Here is a 23942-nt window from a genome sequence, read left to right as displayed (position 1 = left end):
CTAGAGTGACTGTATATTATATATATATTTTCACTACAGTAATAGTATACACACACACACACACACACACACATATGTTTTTACTTGGACTAAATAATTATATATTATATATTTGTTTTAACTTTCTTAAGTGTATGCTGTAAATTACATATTCTGTATGTACGCTAAGGGAAATTAGCTAACACTTCTTGTTTGATTTTAGAAATATGTAGAATTGTGTATGAAAGTATTTGAAACCTAATCAATCAAGTTTAAGGGAGGACTTCCATTTGACTTTAGATTAAAAAGTGCAGAATGGTTAAGTTTATTTCACAATGGGTAAAATGCTTGAAATTGAAGAAAATCAGATATTTTCCAAATATATATATATACATATATATATGTATGAATATATATATATATAGGTAGATAGATACAGATATAGATATATTAACATTTATTTCTTTTTTGAGAGAGAGAGAGACAGAAGGCGAGTGGGGGGTGGGGGAGCAGAGAGAGGGGGAGACACAGAATCTGAAGCAGGCTCCAGGCTCTGAGCTGTCAGCACAGAGCCCGATGCAGGGCTTGAACTCACAAACCACGAGATCATGACCTGAGCTGAAGTTGGATGCTTAACTGACTGAGCCACCCAGGTGCCCTGGCTCTGTTTTAGAGCTCAGCCTCAAAATGTTCCTGTGCCACCTGTCTCCTCAGTAAAAATAAGAATAATATTCAGTGGGAGACAACCACCTTTGTGGTAGTTATGTTTTGTTTGTTTGTTTTGTTTTTTGGATTCTTTTTTTTTTTTTTTTTTTGAGAGAGAGAGCAAGTCCAAGCTGGAGAGAGGGTCAGAGGCAGAGAAAGAGAGAGAGAGAATCGCAAGCAGCCTTCACATTCAGCACAGAGCCTGACACGGGGCTCGATCCCATGACCCTGGGATCATGACCTGAGCCAAAATCAAGAGTCAGGTGCTCAAGTGACTGAACCACCCAAGCACCCCTGTGGTGGTTATGTTTTAAATATTTCTTTTAAAAATTCTGTTGGCCAGAATATGTAACAAATAGAAGATAAGTAAAAAAAAAAAAAAAAAAAAAAAAATTAAGAGACATACTTAAATATTTGGGCAAAATATAGCAAACTTTATCATGGGATTACATGTTGTGAAATTTTTCTTGGTTTATGTTACTACAAAATTTATAATTAGCAACACTCTCAACAATAGCCAAATTATGGAAAGAGCCTAAATGTCCATCAACTGATGAATGGATAAAGAAATTGTGGTTTATATACACAATGGAATACTACGTGGCCATGAGAAAGAATGAAATATGGCCTTTTGTAGCAACGTGGATGGAACTGGAGAGTGTGATGCTAAGTGAAATAAGCCATACAGAGAAAGACAGATACCATATGGTTTCACTCTTATGTGGATCCTGAGAAACTTAACAAGAACCCATGGGGGAGGGGAAGGAAAAAAAAAAAAAAAAGGAGGTTAGAGTGGGAGAGAGCCAAAGCATAAGAGACTGTTAAAAACTGAGAACAGGGGCACCTGGGCGGCGCAGTCGGTTAAGCGTCCAACTTCAGCCAGGTCAAGATCTCACGGTCCGTGAGTTCGAGCCCCGCGTCGGGCTCTGGGCTGATGGCTCAGAGCCTGGAGCCTGTTTCCGATTCTGTGTCTCCCTCTCTCTCTGCCCCTCCCCCGTTCATGCTCTGTCTCTCTCTGTCCCAAAAATAAATAAACGTTGGAAAAAAAATTTTTTTTAAATAAATAAATAAAAACTGAGAACAAACGGAGGGTTGATGGGGGGTGGGAGGGAGGGGAGAGTGGGTGATGGGTATTGAGGAGGGCACCTTTTGGGATGAGCACTGGGTGTTGTATGGAAACCAATTTGACAATAAATTTCATATATTAAATAAATAAATAAATAAATAAATAAATAAATAAATAAAATACTCTCCAAAAAAAAATTTATAATTAAGAGACTTATGGCAGCATCAGCTATCTTTCCTAAAATGCCTAGCTGGAGTCTACTCAGTAGAATCAAATATTATCCTGTAATCCAATGAAGGATATGCTGGAGCACACACACAATGGGTAATTATTTATTATCTAGTCTTTTAGGTTACAGGTAAACAGTACATTATACTGTAAAAAGTATAGGCCATGAAGCAAGATGGACCTTGATTCCAATTCCACTTACCAACTTTCTAACCTCAGCTGAGTCCACTTCCCTTCTTGGAGCAAAGGTCCCTCCTATGTAAAGTAGAGGGAAAGATATGTATTGTAAGAGTTGTGAGGATGTATGTAAGAAGCCTAACACATGGTCCTGTACAAAGGTGCTCCATAAATAGTGACAATTTGGGTCAGTGGTTTTGTTATTGAAAAAGCTAATCGTCACCTGAAAATTAAGCTAGGAAATCCATTTTCCCAGCAGATAAATGTAATAAAGAGAAAACTTTGTTGTCCTGGTTGGAACATAAATGTTTTATTTTAAGAAAAAAATGATACCCTGGAATAGGTGTATTTCTTAAAATAAACTAGGTATAAAGTTTATTAAAGAGAAATATCTAGGAAAAAGGAAGAGCACAAGAAATAAGGGAGGACCACTTTGGGCTGTATCTTTGTGTACAGAAAAAGTATAAAAACCATCTCTCTCTAAAAATAATCATAATAATAATAATAATAATAAAGGAGTGTATCAGGAAAATGACTATAATTTGTTAATAAATGTAACAGGTCTGCATTTAACTGTAATAATGTATGATTTTAATAATAAAATTATTTATTGAAGTGATAAAATCACTGTCTACCTTCAAAGAAACGCTATATTGCTACATGTCCTTTTGAGTTAAATATCAAAGCTTTTGGTAGGTCCCTGAAGGTATAATGGAGAAAAGGACCACACTTTTTGTATGTTCCTGGATTGTTTTCAAATACTGGGGTTTGAGTAGCATACATAGAGAGATTTAAAGCTGAAAATCAGCAACAACAAAAAACCAATATCTATAAAAGTATTCATTTGTTCACTTGATCACTGTCCAATATACCTCACAGCTTGGGCAAAATTTGTGCTGATTTGGCAGATGATACTCTTCCATGCTCATGAACTCAAATTATTGCATATTCTAATAAAAATGTGATCTACCATCTGATCTTCAGCTCCGCATTACATCTAACAAATATTGTTCTAATGGGCTATATTCTTATTTATACCAAAAATAAACCCATCAAGTGATGAACACTTAGTAGTACAGTTTTGAAAAATTCATGACCTTACGGTTGGGAACCATCATGATAGATAGCAAAGGATATTTTTAAAAATATGTTTGTTCAGGGTCACCCGAGTGGCTCAGTTGGTTAAGCGTTTGACTTTGGCTCAGGTCATGATCTCACGGTCCGTGGGTTCGAGCTCCGCGTCGGGCTCTGTGCTGACAGCTCAGAGCCTGGAGCCTGCTTCAGATTCTGTGTCTCCCTCTCTATCTGCCCCTATCCTGCTCACACTCTGTCTCTCTCTCTCTCACAAATAAATAAACATTAAAAAATTTTTTTAAATATGTTTGTTCATATATTAGAATATTCAAATTAGAAAAGTGAACTTAAGAACCAAAGCAATTTCTTTATAATTTAGACCAACATTGTTCAGTAAAAAGAGACAAAGTTTTTATGTACCTTTTAATTGGAAAAACAAACTATATAAGAAATAGAAATCAACTAAGTTAAAACATAAAACATCAATTTGCTACACAGAAACCAGTTAGGAAGAAGACTTCATTTAATTTTACTATACTGAAGTCTGATGACATTGTTTTCAATTTCTTTTTCTTTACGTAGTTTTCAACTTCTACTTAGTTATAAGATGTCTGTCTTGAAAGTAATTGCTACAAGAAATTAGAAAATAAGTTGTAAATGAATAAATTTCTCAAGTTTTGCTCACAAATAAACCACAAGTAATGAGAAAACTTGGATGGACTACTTGATTCAAAAGAAAAAAAAAAAAAATTCCAGGCACACAAAGATAACATGTGGTAGGTAGCTTGTGAGCAGGCAGAGTTACCAAACAGTGCCTGTGTATCAATAATCCTTTTGAATCTAAGTGCTAAAATACAAGCTCAGGCCGATCTGTGTACGTCATACTCAGTGGTTTTCCAAATGATTACACGAGACAGGAGGGAAGCTAACATTTGCTACATGTGTGTCATTTACCATGCACTTTCACAGACTTCTCGTAGTTAATAATGAAATGGATGATGATAGTGGCAATGTAAATGTAGGCCAAAAAAACTACTTAACAGGAACCACTTAAATTTTTAAAATCTGAAATTACTTAAGAGGAAGCAGAAGCGAGATCACTTTATATCTGAAGCTCCCACAGCTTATTCTACTCTGTATATATGCCTATTCATTTAAAATATTTCTTGTCCTGGAAATCCAGGGTCTTTAACTCTATAAAAGTTATGGAGTGTATACAGCTTATTTCACAGTATCTGCTTGATTGGTGTTACATTGATTAAACATCTGTACATTGGGCCAAATTTTTCTTTTTCCATCCAACTATTTGTCCTTAACTCAGGGACACTTATTTGACTTGCTCTGTAGAGGTCATTCAACCATAATGACCAATTATTTGGTCCAATATCATGATAAACCCACTTATCTTGTCATTTCGGGAAAATCCCTTTGTCAATGACAGCATTGTCTTAATATGGCTGCTCATTGCTTTTTAAGGTTGTTACTTCCAATTCTGTCATATAACTGTGATTCCATGAAGAGTCACCATTTATGTGCTGTGATCCCCATGCATCAGTTTTTTTTCTAATTCTTTTCCTTTCATTCAGTACTTATGTATGAACATAGAAATAGACCTTTGTCTTCCATTTTAAAGTTCTTAGTTCAAAGTCATGAACCTTACTTACATACTTAATCTGTTCCCTTATATATCAACGGAGGACTACATTTCAGAGTAATGTCCTATGAGACTCCTCATGATGATGACAACACAGCATCATTATTTAGAAATTGAAAACCTTCCAGGCTTTTCAAGATAAATGCATATCACTATCCTCACAAGGGTCTAAGTGACCTGGCCCCTGCTTCTGCCTTCATGTCACTCCCCTCCCCTTCTCCAGTGCGCTCCCAACCATTGGTCTTCTTTCATTTAAGCCACCATGTCAAGTCCACTTCTGCTTTAAGTTATTTGTTACAGCAAGAATGTTCTTCCCATGACTCTGACTCTTGGTATTCCGATCTCAGAGAGGTGTTCCTTGACCGCTCAGTGTAAGCTTGTTGTCTACCTCACATCACCATTTCAAGCTTGTGCATCCAGAATTTAGATTTCACCACTCACTATAGCCCTAGTGTCTAAAACATTCTTAACACATAGCAGACACTGAATGAATGGATGCTGAAGAAATATATGTATAAATGAATATTAATTTGGCTATAATTTTTATTCAGACCAGACCAAGGAAAGTGTAAATGGGAGTTATCTTTTAGATTATTAATTAGAGTGAGAAATTTATACATGTGCTACTTAAACATGTTGTAATGTGCTGTCTGGGGCCTACACAGAAATGACCTAGACCCATCAATATGTTAAGGAAAATAAGGTAGACTGGTAGAGAAACATGTATTTTCTCAAAGGCTAGGGAAATCCTGACAGTCTGTATCAAAGGCTAAAGGTCTAGCTGTGAATGTGTTATTCAAGCTTCCCCTGGGAAACGAAAGTTATTGACCCTGATAAAGTTCATGCTGACCAAAATGTTGGTTTATTTTGTATGTGTCATCTTAAAAATCCAGAACAACAGACATGTTGCCTCTCACTTCCATATTATTTATTTGCCGCCTAAGAACAAACTGCCACAAAACGACCCAGAATGTGACTCGACTTGAAATTTTATTTTTCACCAGTCCCAAGTTGGCTATGAAATTCTGGTGAAATAAAATGTCAGGGTGTGGTCCCTTTGCTGTTGTTATGCGTTTTTTTTTTTTCTTTCTTTCTACAAGAGTCAGCCAGCAAGAGGAAGAGGACTCTGTTCTATAAGGAAACTTAGATACACTTCCCCACTTTGCCTATCAATCCCATTGTGCCTGACAGTGAATTCTCAAAGGGTAGCTAGGGACCCTAAGGTTTCTCTGGACTTTTCTTCTGTGCTAAGTGTTTACAATCTGACCATGCCCCTGCTTCTGCTTCAGTCAGGGAGTGAACATTCAGTTGGGATAGTTCATCCAATCCAGACGTCACCATGATGGTGTCTCATCCCGAGAAGAGGTACCCTCCCATTCATTCGTTCCGTGGTTTCGCAACTGCAAGCACATGGAGGGGGGTGGGTTACAAAGCCTTTCTTTTCTGCCAAATATATTTGAATCAACTCCTTTACTATCTGTCTGGCGATTCAAATCTCTTAAGAACAAATTGGAGCTTGAAATTTTCTCTCTCATTTCCTCTACAAGAGTAATAAGTTTGATACCACTTAGGGTGAACAGAACATATTAAGTATTTTTAAAAGAAAAATCCTACACAAATTAATTCATTTGGAACGTTTCAAAGTAAGTTTGAGTCATCCAAATGCAGTAAGTTTTATTTTTGTTTACCTCTCAGATTCTATCCAACTGAATGAGGGTGCTCTCTGCTGACATTTGTTAATAATTTTGATGATTACAGAGCAGAGAAGTTAGGGTGTAGGGACAGTTTATTTCTTGACAATATCAGGAGCCTGATTGGAATAAGTCTTCATCCCTCTCAACACATTTAGTACAAAGAATGTTTTTATAAAACATAGTGCCAAAAAATTGCAAAAATGGAAGGGTAAGGGCAGAGAAGAAAGCAAGGATGAGGTGCAAAGATTTAAGATCTTGACTTGGGCTAATTTACATCAGTATAAGTGATCTTACATGATATACTCTTTTTTTTTTTTTCCAGAAAAAAATCCCTTCCTTGGCATGGTAGTAAATGTCTACAAAGGTAGATGGAGCTCCAAAACAATGAAGGCCTCAGGTCACAGTACAGAACATAGGGACAGGGCCAAGTTTACTGAAGGCAGAATGTAGACCTACGAATTGTATTGTTTGATGTTACCAAATATTACCCCACAGATTATGACCATGATTTTTTCTCATTAAAATGCTGTCGACGGGTACCTGTGTGGCTGAGTCAGTTAAGCATCTGACTTGGGCTCAGTCCATGATCTCTCGGTGTGTGAGTTCAAGCCCCATGTTGGGCTGTCTGCTGTCAGCACAGAGCTGCTTCAGATCCTCTCTCTCTCTCTCTCTCTCTCTCTCTCTCTCTCTCTGCCCCTCCCCTGCTTGTACTTTCTCTCTCTCTCTCAAAAATAAATTTAAAAAAATTGAAAAACATGCTGTTGATATTTAAGAAATGTGATGCTTATAGTCTTATCTGCTATTGATAATTTAACCTCAGCTAGCTTATTCATATAGCAGAGTACAGACAGAGTAGAGTTCAAAGCTGGAACTTGATGAGAGTCTCGCAGGGGGTGGGGGTGGTAGGTGTAATGGTCACTTCTGGGACCATTTCTGGGACCACTTCTGGGACTTTGGAAGGAGACAGAAAGGGTAAAATCAGAGAAAGGGAAGGAACAGCATCCCCTAAGTAAAAGAAGAAATGGGCTGATTATAAGAGTTCAATTAAATAAACACACAAATGTCATCTCCTTTAATTTATGAATACTTTTCTACCATGCTTAGGCTTCTGGGGCCCACGATTAAGGGGTGAGGAGCAAGGAACACTGTATTCAGCATGAAAAAGGGGATCTCTATTAAACTCATTCGAGTCCATTTTCTGGAACTGATTCCTACCAGCGGGTTGTCATTATATAGATCATCCTTGGACAACTGCTGTATAGCAGTCTCCCAGTTGCAGAAGCCCCGCGGGCTAATTTGCAATGAACGAGTTGTTCCAAAAGAGCCAGAAACAAGGTCTAGGAGACATTCTTCTGAGGAGTGATTACAACAGATCCTGTCCTGTAGTTGTTTAAGGGAATGAAACATATCCAAAGTAAAATTTTAGAAAGTGTGTGTTCTGGAGAATGCCTGCCCAGTTCCCAGGGCCTTCTTTATGCTCCTTTTGGGCTTTTTTTTTTTTTTAATGCTATATATTTATTTAGAAAGAGAGAGCACAAGCAGAGAAGGAGGAGAGAGAGAAGGAGAGAGAGAATCCCAAGCGGGCTCTGTGCTGACAGAGTGTCAGCACAAAGCCCAACGCGGGGCTCGAACCCTCAGACCATGAGCTCAAGACCAGAGCCAAAACCAAGAGTCTGATGCTTAACCAATTGAGCCACCCAGATGCCCCTCTTATGGGCTTTTTAAAACTAGAAACAATCCTGTTTGCTGAAGTGCTCTCCCTCCAAGTCACTACTCCACAGACTTCCCAAGGGGAACGGTCCCCCACAGATGCAGGGTAGGAACATGGGACTTAGCTTGGGAAAGCATATCAGATCTCAGCATAACCAACTCTCCTGTGCAAATGCAAAACCTGGGTGTAAAAGGATGACGTTGCGCAGATGAAACAGCCGGGAAATGGGCACATCAAGACAAGAGCCCAGTTTTATAACTCTTGGTCCAGTTACGCTTCATTCTAACGCACAGATGTTCCCGCTTTCATGCAGGTCACACCAGTTACAAATTTGACCTGTCGGTGTTACAGGAACAAGTGTGTGTTTGCTGGTTTAATTTTATATTCGTATCACCTCATTTGTAACTCTTGCTGCCTCTTGTCTGTCTCCCGATAAAATGATCGAGGCGTCCCAAGAAGCAGTCGTACCCAGAAGCTATCTTATGCCTACATTTCCTCGGCTCCTCTTGAGTATCTTGTGACATAAACCCAGGCATGTGACATAACTGAATGCAATCATCAGGGCAAGAACAGGACCAAATGTAGTGAGGCAAGAATCTAAGTACAGGAATCCTGAACGGGTTGTACAGCCAGCACATGGTAAACTGCCAGTCTCCTCCTGGCTGGGGCGTTTCTTTCGCCCTCGATTAAGTGTATTAAGACTAAGCGAGAAAAAGAAAGTCTCTCCAAGCTTTCTCTAAAATTCTAATTTGATCTGTCATTTTTAATTTTTTTTTTTTTTACTGGTCAATTATGTTAAAAAGGTTCACTTCTTACTTCTGACCTAACATCAAGCTAAGGGATTCAAGCTAAGGAAAAACAGCCCTTTGCTGTGAAGAGCTAGCAGCATGGAAACCTTGAGAGCAGATAAACAGGCAACACAACATAAGTGCTCGAGAAGAAGTCAGCACACAGCCCAGAGACATCAGACTTGGGGAATCTGATGAATGGGGAACAAAGAGTGAAGGCTGGGATGCCTTCCTCAAAGAGAAGCTATCTAAGCATCTAGGAATTTGGTTTTCAGGCAAGTCGAAGAGAGAGAAGTGGGTTTCCAAGCGGATGGAATTCTATATGTATAAAGGCACAGAAATGGGAGATTGTAGCCTTTTGGGATCAAAGTTAATCATCTCTGTGATTTAGACTATAGGATTTGAGTAAAAAAGCAGTAAGAGTTAAGCAGAAGCTGATTTTCCAAGGGCTAATATGCATCCCAGCAGAATGTACTCAGTGGGTAGAATTCAGGTAATACACACATTGATATTTGGGACAGTAATAAGAAATGAGGCAAACCATGCAAAGAAACGTGCATTCATTTGTTTTCAGAATAGCCTGCTATTAATACCCCATTCTATAGATGAGGAAACTGAGGCACACAGGAAGAAGAAGAAACCTTTTTTGGTTTTTTTTTTAATTTTTTTTTAACGTTTATTCATTTTTGAGACAGAGAGAGACAGAGCATGAACAGGGGAGGGACAGAGAGAGAGGGAGACACAGAATCCGAAACAGTCTCCAGGCTCCGAGCTGTCAGCACAGAGCCCGATGCGGGGCTCGAACTCACAGACCGTGAGATCATGACCTGAGCTGAAGTCGGACACTTAACCAACCAAGCCACCCAGGCGCCCCTGAAAAAACCTTTTTTGAATCAAACCAGGCACTGTAGCTCTGACGTCCATATTGTATAGAAATCTACAACCCTCCACTTCAGCGAAAAGCAAATGACTCTACATGGAATAGAGCAGGGGTCAGTAAACTATAGTCCACAGGCTAATTATGGCCTTCTGCTTATTTTTATGGCCCATTAACTAAGAATGGATTTTACAATTTTTAACTATTTTCAAACCAATAATTTATACCTGGGCTTTTTCCACATTAAAGAAAAAAGATTCAACTGTGCATTAGAGTTCCTTGTTTGCTGAAATCGCCTTATTCTGTTTGAAGTAGGATAAAATAACCCTATTCCCTTCTCTTCCCGACCAGCCCTTATAAAGCAGCATAGATTTGCAGACGGCTCAATTTTCAGACAGGGATGCATGGGAGAACTTCAGTTATCTAGTGTGGAAAGAGCGGTTAGCTACGGAAGGAGAGGATGAAAAAATGTCCTCAAATCGCTGTTTGGTTGGCCAATCTCCAGTTCAGAATGAAGTACTCGTTTTCCTGAAGAACAGGGATTGCTCACACCCAATTACTTACACCTTGTGGGATCTCTTTTTCTTTTTCTTTTTTTTTTCAGACATGAAATCAATCACTCAATGAAACCTTTGTAAGTTAGAGGCATAAACTGTCCAACCTTGTGGCTGTTTGTGATTATAGCTGGCAAAATGAAAGATCGTTCAGTAGATATTAATAGTTAAAACGACAGAGGAAAAGAAAGAAGCAAGTTAATCTCTTTTCGGATTTCCAAAACGAGGAAACCAGCTCATGGGGAAGTCTTTGGATCTCAATGGGGATGCCCAGTGCTCTGTTCTATTTGACCCTCAAAGCACTACCTTCATCTGGAACAGGTGTTGATGAATGGAGGTGAAAAACCTGACCCTGCCTGGTATTTCTCTGCTAGAGAGGAAATGAAATTTCCCTTGGTTTAGTTTCTTCTCTGATTTGGTTACCTTTTTCTCCAGTAAGTTCGTGTGCAGCACTGCTGAGAATATCTCCTGGAGAATAAAGGGCATCTTCTTTCTAAGAACAGAACCTGCTGAATATTAGAATATTGGTATTCTGATATTGTGGCGGCCTTCCCAAATAGGCATTTAAAGTTGTAGGATTCTGGGAAGTTTAAACTTGAAAGATTCTCTCGACTCTTCCATTGAGCCTAATGCTTCACGGACCCCAAAGAATATTACGAAGAGTTTTCCTAAACATTTTGACACCTGTGCTTCCTGAGGAAGCAGGAACAAAACAACCACAGGCTAATTTTGACTCTCTGCGCGCTGTTATATGGTGCATTAACTAAGGGGTGGATTTTACATTTTTTAACAATTGAAAAAATTATCAAAATACCAAAATATTTTCATTCAAATTTCAGTGTGAATAAATAGTTTTATTGGAACCCACCATGCTCACTCACATGTCATCTATGGTTTATTTGTGCTGTAACGGCAGAGTTGAGTAATCACTACAGAGAAAATATGACCTATAAATCTAAAATATATACTATCTGGTATAGAGTATTAGGAATACTGATCTAGAGTATTAGGGAACTTAATTAAATGAGAAGGATGTCTTCTTTTGCTAAAACTGCAGGCTAATGGAAGTTGAATATTTCTTAGAGGTGTTTGCAAAAATCCAGTGTAGTCTCTATGTACCTCTGAGGAAAAAATAGAACCACTCGTTTCGGGTGAGTATGATTGAAACAAACTGAAAACTGGCCCAAATAAACTTACCAGATTTGGCACACTACACTAAGTCCAAATGAATTCACCTGTGAGCTGCCAAGTCTCCACTAATTATTGTACTGAACAATATGAAATCACAGTTTTTGTAGGTCAAAAATAATTCAATATTCGCTATTTCTTATGGTTCATGTGATTTCATAAGATGCTCTACAGAGAGGAGTCTGTTTTAATATCCATCTTCTTCATCAGGCTTCTTTTGTCAGGCTTTGCACCTGATTTTGCTTTATTTTCCAACGCTTAACAAATGGCTAGTACATGTCTGTTGACAGCCTCGTAATGAAACAGTAAATTAAAGTTCTTTCTAAACATTCTACACTAGGAATAGTGTTACAAAGAAAGGATGCTGGTAATGAAACTTACTTAAAGCAAGAAGTAAATTCTAAGGCGTCCCTTAGCACTTGCTATGTTACTCTGGAAAGACTTGACAAGTTTGGCATGAGGGAATGGAATTTTAATTTTTGCCTTCAAATTGTACAATTGCTAGCACTTTTAATGCCGGAGCACTAGAAATGTGAATTTATAATCCTGTAACCAAGTTTCTTTTTCTTCTTTTCAGTGAAAGAACAAAAAAAAATTATATTAAGAATCCAAGCTACATGTTTGTGTCTATATGTACACACACACACACACACACACACACACACACGAGGGTTATATGCATGGATTCCAGTCAATACCCTCTTTGCATTAAACTTTTGAAAGAATTCTGTAAAATAATTACTATTATAAAACTGATCAGAATAACACAGCTTCATATACAGTGGATAAACATTTTCTCACTGGATTGCAAATTTTCTTTTTATTTTTCTCTTTCACTGGTCTGCACACTCCACAAAGGCAAGGGACATGCCTAATTTATTAATCATGTTTCTTGCAAGGCTTAATATTATTTCTGAGGCATAAACATATATATGATGAATGGAAATAGAGAAAGAGAATATCCAGGAACTCCGATGACCAGAGAAACTTTGAATTTGAGCCACAGGCTCAGATTCATCCAAGTAACTCAGACCTATACCTCATTTATGGCCATAACTGGAAGAAATGCTTCAAGAATAATGCAACATGGGATTGGGGACCAAAATGGATTAAGGACGAATTTAACCTAGAGAAAACCCTAAAAATAAAGACCAATCAACAATTCTTAGAGGCTAGAAGGTGCTTTTGCATTTCACATAAAACTTCCCTTGGGTAGCTTCATTTCTTTTTTCTTTTTTTTTTTTTTTTTAAGTAACTATATTTGTTCCCTGTGACTGATACAACGATGAGCACAAACTTGGTGTTTTAGAACAGAAGAAATTCATTCTCTCACAACTGTGAAGGCCAGAAGCCTGAAATCAGGAGTCTGGCAGGACTCCCCTCCCTCCAGAAGCCCTGGGAGAGAATCCTTTCCTTGCCCCTTCAGCTTCTGCTGCTTGTTAGCTTTCCTTGGCTTGGGGATGCATCTCTGTCTGCTGCATCTTGAGATCACTTTCTCCTCTGTGGATCTTTATCTAATATCCCTCCACTTCTTTCTTATAAAGACAGGAGTGATGGCCTTGATGGTTTGCCAGATAATCCTACCTATGTGCTTCTTCTCGAAGATCCTTAACTTAATCACATCTTTTGCTACAAAAGGGAACATTTGCTCTTCTTTCCATACAAAGTGGATAGTCACAGATTCGAGAGGTGAGGAAGTAAATATGTCTCTCGAGGACCATTTTGACATCGTACTGAAGTATATCCTAAAGAATTGCTTGTGAATGTCCTGGAAATAAATGGAAGCGAGCCCAAATTACCCTTTACCTTTGAGCTAATTGAGATCATTTTAATATAAGATAGATGATCGTCTTCTCCAAGAGAACTGCTTTTTCTGAGCTGCATTGCTATGAACAGGTATGTAGGGCACTTATGAATAAACAGCCTCTAAACGTACATTACCAAAGCCATGTTTTCAAAATGAAGGAAAACTAAGTGAATTATCAAAGAAGTTTCTGTTATTAATTTTTCAATGGGTTCACTTTCTTACCCACAAGAAATAGGCTCCGGTAAAGACCTTTCATTTGATTAAAAACAGACTCTAATAAAAGTGGGTTGGGATCACAGTGATAACCTATATTCAAGAACATGAATAAAAAGTGCCCTTGAAGGGAAAGGCTCACATGTGTTCGCATTTGATACCGGAAAATAACTGTATGATGTTGAGGGGTGATTACTACCAGCTGTAAGAGTGTGCACCACACAATAATAGCTCACCCGTGCAACCACTTGGAAACTTGCTTGCTTGCTCTCTCTCTCACCCGCGAGTTCCATAAAATATGGCCAAATCTTTCCCCTCTTACTGAATACTGACCTTTTCAAATCCCTAAATATGAAACGAGAAACTTCAAATCTTGAAAGAACGGCAAGAAGAAAGGCAGTTAACATGTTCTTCCCCAAGAATAAGATTGGTGAGACCATGCCATCGTACCCTTTCATCGGGAAACGTTTTATATCATTTTCCAGTGGCATTGGCATGTTTTCAGTCTCCATGACCTAGGAAACGTCACTGAAATACAAGAAAAACTGATCTGAATAAAAGGTGTTCATATCTCCGTAAAGCATCATTTATCTGTAAACTCTTACTATTAGAAATCATTTCAAACGTCATCCTGACCATCTTCCTGAATTTCAGGTATGGCAAATTCTGAATCACTTCTTCACCATAATTCCCTTGCAGAAAGCCTGGTGTCTCCCTAGACCTGTCATACTTTATCCTGGCTAAACTAGGGCTCTGTCTGGGGATTTCTGGAGTGTTAGGTAAGAATAGTAGGACGAGGGCGGAGAAAATCTGAGAAGCTCCTGATTAACAGGAACACATCTGGGGTTTTTTTGTTTTAAATATGTAATACCCCAGTAAGGCTTTTGTTTGAAGAAAATATACCCAGTTTAAACTGGGTATATTATAATCTGGGTATATTGTAAGCAAGAAAAAAAATCACTTCTTTAATCTTTTTAATAGGCAAGTTAAGAGAAGGGAGGCTATGGGACACTATCAATGTGGATATCAGAGCCTTTTTCTTTTCTTTTCTTTTTTCTTTTCTTTTCTACCTGAACAACTAAATGTAAATTAATCAAAGGATACAATTTTGACAAAAGCAATTATTCGTTCTGAAGTGTGACCCAAGTAACTGTGAGACATTTTGCCCCTTGAAAGAAAGCTAAGTAAAAAATAGTCTATTAATTCATAAGGTAGAAGGTGGTGATCTCTTGGTCTAGATATCACATCTCTCCATCACTCAGGCTTGGACTGCTGTCCCTGTGCATACAAGGTTCCCTCTACAACATCTGTCTTAACAGTCAACATACTTCATTGTTACTGGCTGCCGTCCCCTGCCACACACACACACCTCAATGTAAAGTCTGTGATGGGTTAGCTTATATTATTAAAATCTAGAATATAGCAAAGGATATAGTTTATCTTAAGTAAGAGACATTTGTTGAATAAAAGAATAGAAAAATGATATCTCATGAGGTGGGGGAATTAGACTCATACACTCAAAAGCATGGAGCTCTGTTGGTTGAGAGTATCATCTAAAGACTCATATAAGCCTATTTCTTGTTCATAACGGTCCACCCAGCTTCATGTCAACCATTAGTAACCTAATAATGAGAGAGCAATTGTTCTAGGCCAGGTGTATTACATACATTACCTCTGTCACAACATTACCTCTAGAGCAGGTGAGTATTAGTGTTCTAACTTTAGAAATGAGAGAATTATACTCAGACTACCCTTGCTTGTGAGTAGCCATTTCCAATTTTAAGCCCCATTGTTCTTTTAAGCCGATGTTCTTTCCATTACACTGCTCTGTCCTTTGTTTCCTTTTCCTTAACAATGAAAAGGCAGACGAAAGCCGTTTTAATCTTATTTGTACACAGATTTCATACCACATCATGAGGGTAAGAAATGTCCAGGGATGGCAGATGAATGGGTGGAAGGATGAATGGTCAGAGAATAAGGACAGGGAGATTACCTGAAATTGTGGAAGGAGGGTCGTTGGCAGAAGCTGGGCAGCCGCTCCAAGTCCTGTTCTCTGGCTGAGGCTTAGAGCTTGATAAGGAGACATACCCTCAGAGAGGGGCTTGGTGCACATTAGGCATGGAACTTCCAGGCAAAGCCGAGAATCCAATGCTCAAAAGTGCAGAGGGAGCCAGAGTGCTTTCTGATGCACAGTCACTATGAGGACTAGAATGGAGAACCCATTACTGATGACCCACAAGGACCAAGAATGGAGGGGCCATCCAGAATATTCTACTCTGTATCAGATCATATGAGGCTTTGTATAACTCTTGAGGAAGAGGCAGGGAATAATTCCCAATAACAGAAACTGATGTTTTGGGCAGACTGACAAGATAAGAGCTCAGAGTAAAATCCAGTTTGATCAATCTTTAAAAAACATGTGTCATTTCTCACATGCCTAAGACTGCCGGCAAAAATTCATACCTGGTATTTTGGTCATTTGTCATTTTGATCATATGGTCCTTTAGCCTTCATTTTCTCTTTTTTGGGGAAAAAAAGGCATTCCTTTCTTGCTCCCTTCCTTAGTATCACGTCTTAAACATTGTTATTTTCCATTGCTAAGATGCTGGTTTTTGTCCAGTGGCTCCCATACCTAGCTAAGGTTCACTGTTGCCTGGGGTGAATATTTTTTAAGTCTATAATCCTGTTTTCTAGCCTTCGATATTGTTTATTAGATTTTTTCGAACTCAGAAATAGTGGTAAAGAGAAGGACACTGAAATCCATGATGCAACGTGGCTAAAAAATGGGGTTGCCAGAATTCTGATTCCATTGCTCATTGGTTACTTTGATATAATCCACATGTGTGGAGACCTTTTGAAAGAAACTCTTAAAAGAGGCAGCAAACAGATCAATCACTAATTCAGCCTTTAAGTATGACTAAAATCCAGTGGTTTTTTTTTTTTTTTTTGGCTTAATGAAATGGTTTAGGAAAAAGATTATTCCATCAAAAGAAAATTATTTTCATAAAATGGAAATTGGCAATTTACCCATTGAAGTCTGGAAGAAACTCAAATGTCTCCATTTCCACTGGGAATGAATTCCGACAGCCAGGGGTAGGGAGCGCTGACGGTACAAAAATAACCACCTGTTGCCCAACAGGAGAGGAAGAAGCCAGGTGGGACACATCCCCCAAAAAGGAAATTTGAGCAGTCTCTTGGCTTCCTCTGGGATAGAGGCGAGTAGGGAAACTGGCAGCAGGGAGGTTGAAGAAAGGAAATCTGAGCAGATTTCTTAGCCGTCTTCCATGTGGGGAAGGCAGGACTGAATTGGAAAGACTGAAAAGCAGGAAGATTGACAAGGAAAGCTTATGCATTTGAGGCATATTTAAACGATTAGAATGCTGAGAAATATATAATAACTTCTCTGAAATTATAGGTAATGTCTAAATGGATATGAAATCAGGAGTTACCTTAGTCACCATCATTCTAGAAAATTTAAATGTCCAGTAAAATAATCATCTATAGTATTTTCAGGAGAATAAAGTTTTAAACACAGAGGAAGCACAAGAACAAAGGAATATACTACTGAAAATCCAAACTCTTAAGCCTCATCGAAACAAAAGGCTTTAGCCTTTTTTGACACGCATGTCTAATACCAAACTAGGCAACAAAGAGTAATATTTATTTACACTTTTCCTCTTTCTGACCCTCTCTGCTGTGAAGTAAACAAAGAAAGTGAAATAACCTAAAATAAACATTGAGTAAGGAAAAAAAAAAATCTATGTACAGAATGCCTGGGTCAGTAATCATCATTTGAATAGCTGGAAGTGTCCCATCAACTTAGAAATTAACTTAATAGTTTGTAGCAGATTTATCAAGCAGCCACCATATGCCATGCCCTGTTCTAAGTGCTTTCCCTGTACTCCTCATTCCAACCAAGTGAGGTATTACTATCTCCACTCTGCAAAATAAGAAACCGATAGAAATAGCAGGTAACTTTCTCGAATATATAGCACTCTTCAGGGATAAGTCTGAGAGATTTGATGCTAGGCTCTACAGAGCTACAGACGTTCTACAGCAGTATGTTATGATCAAGCAGCATGAACTATCCAAAAATAAAGCCAAGATTCTGAAGAAAAAAAAAAAAAAAAAGAATGTTTCTAAGAAATTAAATACACATGCTGCAAAACTCTGTCAAGACTTCTCAGAGCATATTGATTTATGTTAGGATAAAATATTAACAAATAGATTATTTCATTTCTAAGCCTAGAGCTGATTAATAATAGCAAATTAGTGGGGTGTTTCGAGGACTGTTGGGGAGACACCAGGACACTGATAAAATAAGAAAGAATAATGGTAAACTAATTATAGGTAGATTATCACTTTACTTTCTCTTGGTTCCAAGTGACAGAAAAATTAATTAAATTCCCTTAAGCGAAGAGAACCTATTGGTTTATGACTCACCTACTTGTGGACCTGAGTCACAGGGACTCTGGGGGCTCAAATATGAGACCAGGACTCAGTTTCTCCCATCCATCTTCTGCTTCCACGTACCTCCAACACCTCTGGAATCACATTTTTTTCAATTTCAATAAAAGCAGAAAGAAAAAGTACACACTTTGCTCCTACAAGCCCCTCTCCCCCAAATAGCACAGACGATTGTTCTTCATTCTAGTTGGCCCTGGGCACAGATACGAAACAAACACAGTGGCTAAAGGGAAAGGAAGTTTGGAGTCAGGCAGGGTGGATCCTTACTTGATATGTACAGATAGAGATTGCAAAAGAATTGGCTTCTTTAAAAACTTTATGGTGTCACACAAGAAGAAATGAATAATTGGTGCTGAGAAGGAAATAAAAAAAGAAAACTACAGGTGCAGACAGACAAAGGTACTTTAAAAATGCAAACTTAGAGGTGCCGGGGTGGGTCAGTCGGTTGGGTGTCCAACTCTCGATTTCAGTTCAGGGCACCATCTCACGTTCGTGGGATCGAGCTCCACCTCCGGTTCTGTGCTGACAGCATGGAATCTGCTTGGGATTTTTCTCCCTCTCTCTCCCCCTGCCACTCCCCCCACTTGCATGTGCATGCATGTGCATGCATGTGCTCTCGCTCTCTCTCGCTCTCTCTCAAAATAAATGAATGAACATTTAAAAATAGATGATAGATGATGATAATAGATGGTAGATAGATAGATAGATAGATAGATAGATAGATAGATAGATAATGCAAGCATAAGAACACGCAAGTTCAGCTAAGCTTCAGTTATTATTTGGAGCTAAGCAGCCTCAAATAATTCAATGCATGGAGTAGATATCCTTAAAAGCGTAGTTTACCTGGAGTTTTCAAAAAGTTTAATGTTCAAAAAAGCTGATATCAAACAGGAAGGTAGAAACAGTATAAAATTAAATAGGCTAGTATCTATATATTGTTGCCTATGTGCCAGCCATTGGAACATATCCTAACAACTCTATGAAGAAGTATTATGACAATCTCCACTTTATAGTGAAGATGATGTGAGGCCCAGAGCAATTTCCCAATGAGACTCAATTATTGCACAATTTAACAATGTAAGAGAATGGTGATTCAAATCCATACAATATCACAGTGTGAGAGCTTACCATGGACCCTTTCGAATATAGTTTATTGTTACTCTTTGTAATAGTCCTTCTGATTTTGAGTGACGTGATTATTGAGCATCTAGCATGTGCTGGGCATTATACTACACACTCAGGATATTTGGGTTTGCAATTGATACATTTCATTCTTGAGTTTGTCTGGCACACATTTCTTATTCAAATTTAATATTTATATAGTTCTATGAACTTTTTTATTAAATATCTAATACTAAATATTAAAATAATAACTATACCTTATTTTATGACTGCTGCATGGGAAAGAAGAGAATTAGTAGCAGTAACAAAGAATTCATATTTGTGCCAGATAAAATATTGGATGCCAAAATATGTTAACACTTCAAGCTGTTAAATATCCATCCATCAGTTACTCAATAGAGATTGGCAGGCATTTTTATTAGGCATTATTAACCAATTCTCTGAGTTTCTGTGTTTGTGGTTAAGTGTCTACTCATACAGTGTAGAAAATAAAGAGTAGAAAGATTTCACAAATATCCTCTGAACAACTAAATAGCACTGAAAGTTCTAATTCATACTGTACGCATTTTCCTTTATCTTGGACTTGTCAGCAACTGATTTATAGAAATTTCTTTACATGTATTTAATCCATTACTTTTATTTTTAAAAAAATTTTTTTTCAATGTTTATTTATTTTTGGGACAGAGAGAGACAGAGCATGAACGGGGGAGGGGCAGAGAGAGAGGGAGACACAGAATCGGAAACAGGCTCCAGGCTCCGAGCCATCAGCCCAGAGCCTGACGCGGGGCTCGAACTCACTGACCGCGAGATCGTGACCTGGCTGAAGTCGGACGCTTAACCGACTGCGCCACCCAGGCGCCCCTCCATTATTTTTAAAACAAGAAATCAGATAGACCAAAGGGAAATACTAACTGGTAAAGACCGAAGCAGCAAAAATAGTTTTCTGTGATTTAAGTATTTAAGAAGTGTACCTGTATATGTGTATATGGCAAATTTGGGGTGGGGGTGGGGGGGGGGCATGAGGGAGGAAGGGAGGGAAATTTCATTGAGATTAATTTCACTGTCGATTTCCTTTGACTTTCTTCTGTCCCTGAAGTCTAGGCTATGTTCTGACCAAGGGCATTTTCTTTCAAAGTTGAGTAACAATTTCGTTATCATTTTCGTGTTTCTGTTTTCATGCTGAATACATCTTAGTTTTGTAATCCAACCTCTATGAGTCTGATGGCTCAAAAATTATTTCTTCTGCTTCATGGAAAGCTCAAGGTAAAACCCTTACCCTAGCTTTAATATATATAGCAACCCTAGGGAAATATAAATCTCCCCAAGCTTCCTACAAATAAATGTTGAATGCACTGAGCGTATCGACTCACCCATTGGCCTGTGGTAGGTAAGAATCTGGACTCCAAAGACAGACTCCTGGGTTCAACCCCACTATCTTACTCCTGGGTTCAACCCCACTATCTTACTGTCATAGTCACTTCTATGCACAGTTATAACAAAACTGTGCAGATTAAGTGGCTTATTAAAACCAGAAATTTATGGGGCGCCTGGGTGGCGCAGTCGGTTAAGCGTTCGACTTCAGCCAGGTCACGATCTCGCGGTCCGTGAGTTCGAGCCCCGCATCAGGCTCTGGGCTGATGGCTCAGAGCCTGGAGCCTGTTTCCGATTCTGTGTCTCCCTCTCTCTCTGTCCCTCCCCCGTTCATGCTCTGTCTCTCTCTGTCCCAAAAATAAATAAATGTTGAAAAAAAAATTAAAAAAAAAAAAAACAGAAATTTATTTCTCCCAGTTCTGGAGGCTGGAAAGTCCAAGATTAGGGTGCCAGTATGGTCAGAATCTGGTGAAAGCCCTCTTCTCTCCTGTGGCAGACTCCCAACTTCTTGCTGTATCTTCACACCGCAGAGGAAGTTCTTTCATAAAAACACTAATCTCATTAGGGCTCTGCCCTCATGTTCTAATCACATCCCCAAAGCCCCACTTCCTAGTACCATCCCATTGGACATTAAGTTGTCAACATATGAATTTGGAGGGGACATGAACATGCAGACCAAAGCTGTTATTTAATAACTGGATGACCTTGGGCTTTATTTAACACGCCTAATCCTTAATACACTCCTCTGTATGCCGACCTCATGGGGTACCCTGTGCATCAAATATTCCACTTAACACATTGCCTAGTACAGGAGAAATGTTAATAAATGTGTATTGGGGCGCCTGGGTGGCTTGGTCGGTTAAGCATCCTACTTCGGCTCAGGTCATGATCTCACGGTCCGTGAGTTCGAGCCCCGCGCCGGGCTCTGTGCTGACAGCTCAGAGCCTGGAGCCTGTTTCCGATTCTGTGTCTCCCTCTCTCTCTGCTCCTCCCCTGTTCATGCTCTGTCTCTCTCTGTCTCAAAAATAAATAAACGTTAAAAAAAATTTTTTTAATAAAAATAAAAATAAATGTGTATTATCACGGCTATCCTTAGTATCAAAAATGATCGAATGTGGAGGGTTTTTTTAACAAGATTTGGATAAGTTACATTACCCACAAAGAATGGATAGGATTTCCACAATGGAAAAGGGATTGTTTTGAGGAGGAGGAGGTGTTGAACAAAAGGAAAAAAGAAACAACACCAGCAGAGGCATGGTGGCTAGAAAATAACTAATGCAATAACTAATCCATTGAAGCTGGAATGGGAAAACACGAATCTTATTAATGTTAGAGAGAAGACTAAAAACACATTTTCCCCCCTACCTGGCCCTTCTGTCAGTGCTCAAGGAAACCTCGGTTTCTTTCAGTGCCTCACAGATACACAGCAGCAACTTCAGACTTGGAAGAGCTTGGATTTAATGATCTGCATCAAAATCCTGGTCTTCCTACTTACTTTTGTGCAACCTAGAGAAAAAAAATAATAATAAGATTTAACGTTTCTGAGTCCCAGCTTTTAACAAGTAAACTGGGAAAGATACCAGTTTGCACAGTCATCGTCATGATTAAAAATAATAAAAATGTTAATAGCATCAACTACTACCCTTGAATGAGTGTCAGGCGCTGTGCTAATGTCTTTGCATCCATATTGTATTTACTCCTCTCAACTTCTCCAGGATAATGAATGAAGAGTGGTTATCACACCAGATTCCTGTGGGTTCAGGGCCCCAAACAGAAACTGCCAACAAAAGCTATTAATTATAAGAAATAAGATGAACACCTTTGAGTTTTTAATAGATTACAGAAGGTGGGGCTGAAGACAAATTTTAATTAAATTTATGAGCAAAGAGATTGTTATTGTATTGTATTTTGAAATAAAACCAGTTAAAGAGAAAAACAATACAGAAGATACATGAATATTTAATCCAAAAAAAACTTTTTAGGGGTACCTGGGTGGCTCAGTTGGTTAAGCCTCCGACTTCTACTCAGGACATGATCTCCCGGTTTGTGAGTTCAAGCCCCGCATTAGGCTCTCTGCTGTCAGCACGGATCCCATTTTGGATCCTTGGTCTTTTTCTCTCTCTTCCCCTCCCGCTCTTGCACTCTCTCTCAAAAATAAAGAAACATTTTTTTAATCAAAAATAAATAAAAGTAACTTTTTAAAAGTATATTTTTTTAGCCAAACTTCTGATGTAAGGCCGAGACATTTCTTTGAATACAGGTCCACTGATTTGAAATCTGCATCACCTCTCTTATGAAAACCACACCAAAATGCATCTGTGAGATTTCCACATTTGCTTTCTTCAAGTGGGATCAGAATCTGAGGGAAGACATTGCAAAGCAACCTAAACGCAGAGACATTATAGACCATTACGGTGTCTCCCCCCTCCTTTTTTACAGTTGTCTTGCCCCTCTATATGCTGCAGCATTTTTTTTTTAATTTTTTTTCAACGTTTATTTATTTTGGGGACAGAGAGAGACAGAGCATGAACGGGGGAGGGGCAGAGAGAGAGGGAGACACAGAATCGGAAACAGGCTCCAGGCTCCGAGCCATCAGCCCAGAGCCTGACGCGGGGCTCGAACTCACGGACCGCGAGATCGTGACCTGGCTGAAGTCGGACGCTTAACCGACTGCGCCACCCAGGCGCCCCGCATTTTCTTAATGGTGCAGAATATTCATGCCTTGCAAAGCACAGAGCTTATTTTTCTTAGGAACAATCTCTTCTTTTGCACTCATATTTAATTGGTTTTATTGATGTTTAATTAAATTACATAATGACTATAAAGGGTTGGCATAAACTAGTTTGGGAACCACAATGCTTGACAGTTGGTAAGCATTCGGTTCATTTGATAGGCATTGAAATGTATAGACATCTAGCGAAGAACCTGCCAGTCATGAGCTTTCAGTGCATGTAGGCTTCAGCCATATGACTAATAGAAGAAAATATTTAATCTAGCAGCTCTACTAAGAAGATATTAATTAAGAACATGTCTACCCTTTGTTATAGTATAGAACAAGTTCTTAAATTAATTTGCAAAAAGATACCATGTTTCTTTAGATCACTCTTCTATGACATAAATACACCTCAGCATATTTGATTTTACACAGAGAAAAAAGTTCCTAGGCATACAAAAAAAATCATTTAGGTCTTAGCAGCCAACAAGAAAGAAGCAGCTCTTCAAAATGGAGACTTTCCTGAAAATGTGCATCTTTGGGCATTCATCTCA

Source organism: Herpailurus yagouaroundi, unplaced genomic scaffold, assembly GCF_014898765.1.
Source record: "Herpailurus yagouaroundi ecotype Mexico unplaced genomic scaffold, PumYag 186, whole genome shotgun sequence".
Taxonomy (NCBI): domain Eukaryota; kingdom Metazoa; phylum Chordata; class Mammalia; order Carnivora; family Felidae; genus Herpailurus; species Herpailurus yagouaroundi.
The sequence above is the reverse complement of the archived record's forward strand: the minus strand, read 5'-3'. Positions refer to the sequence as shown.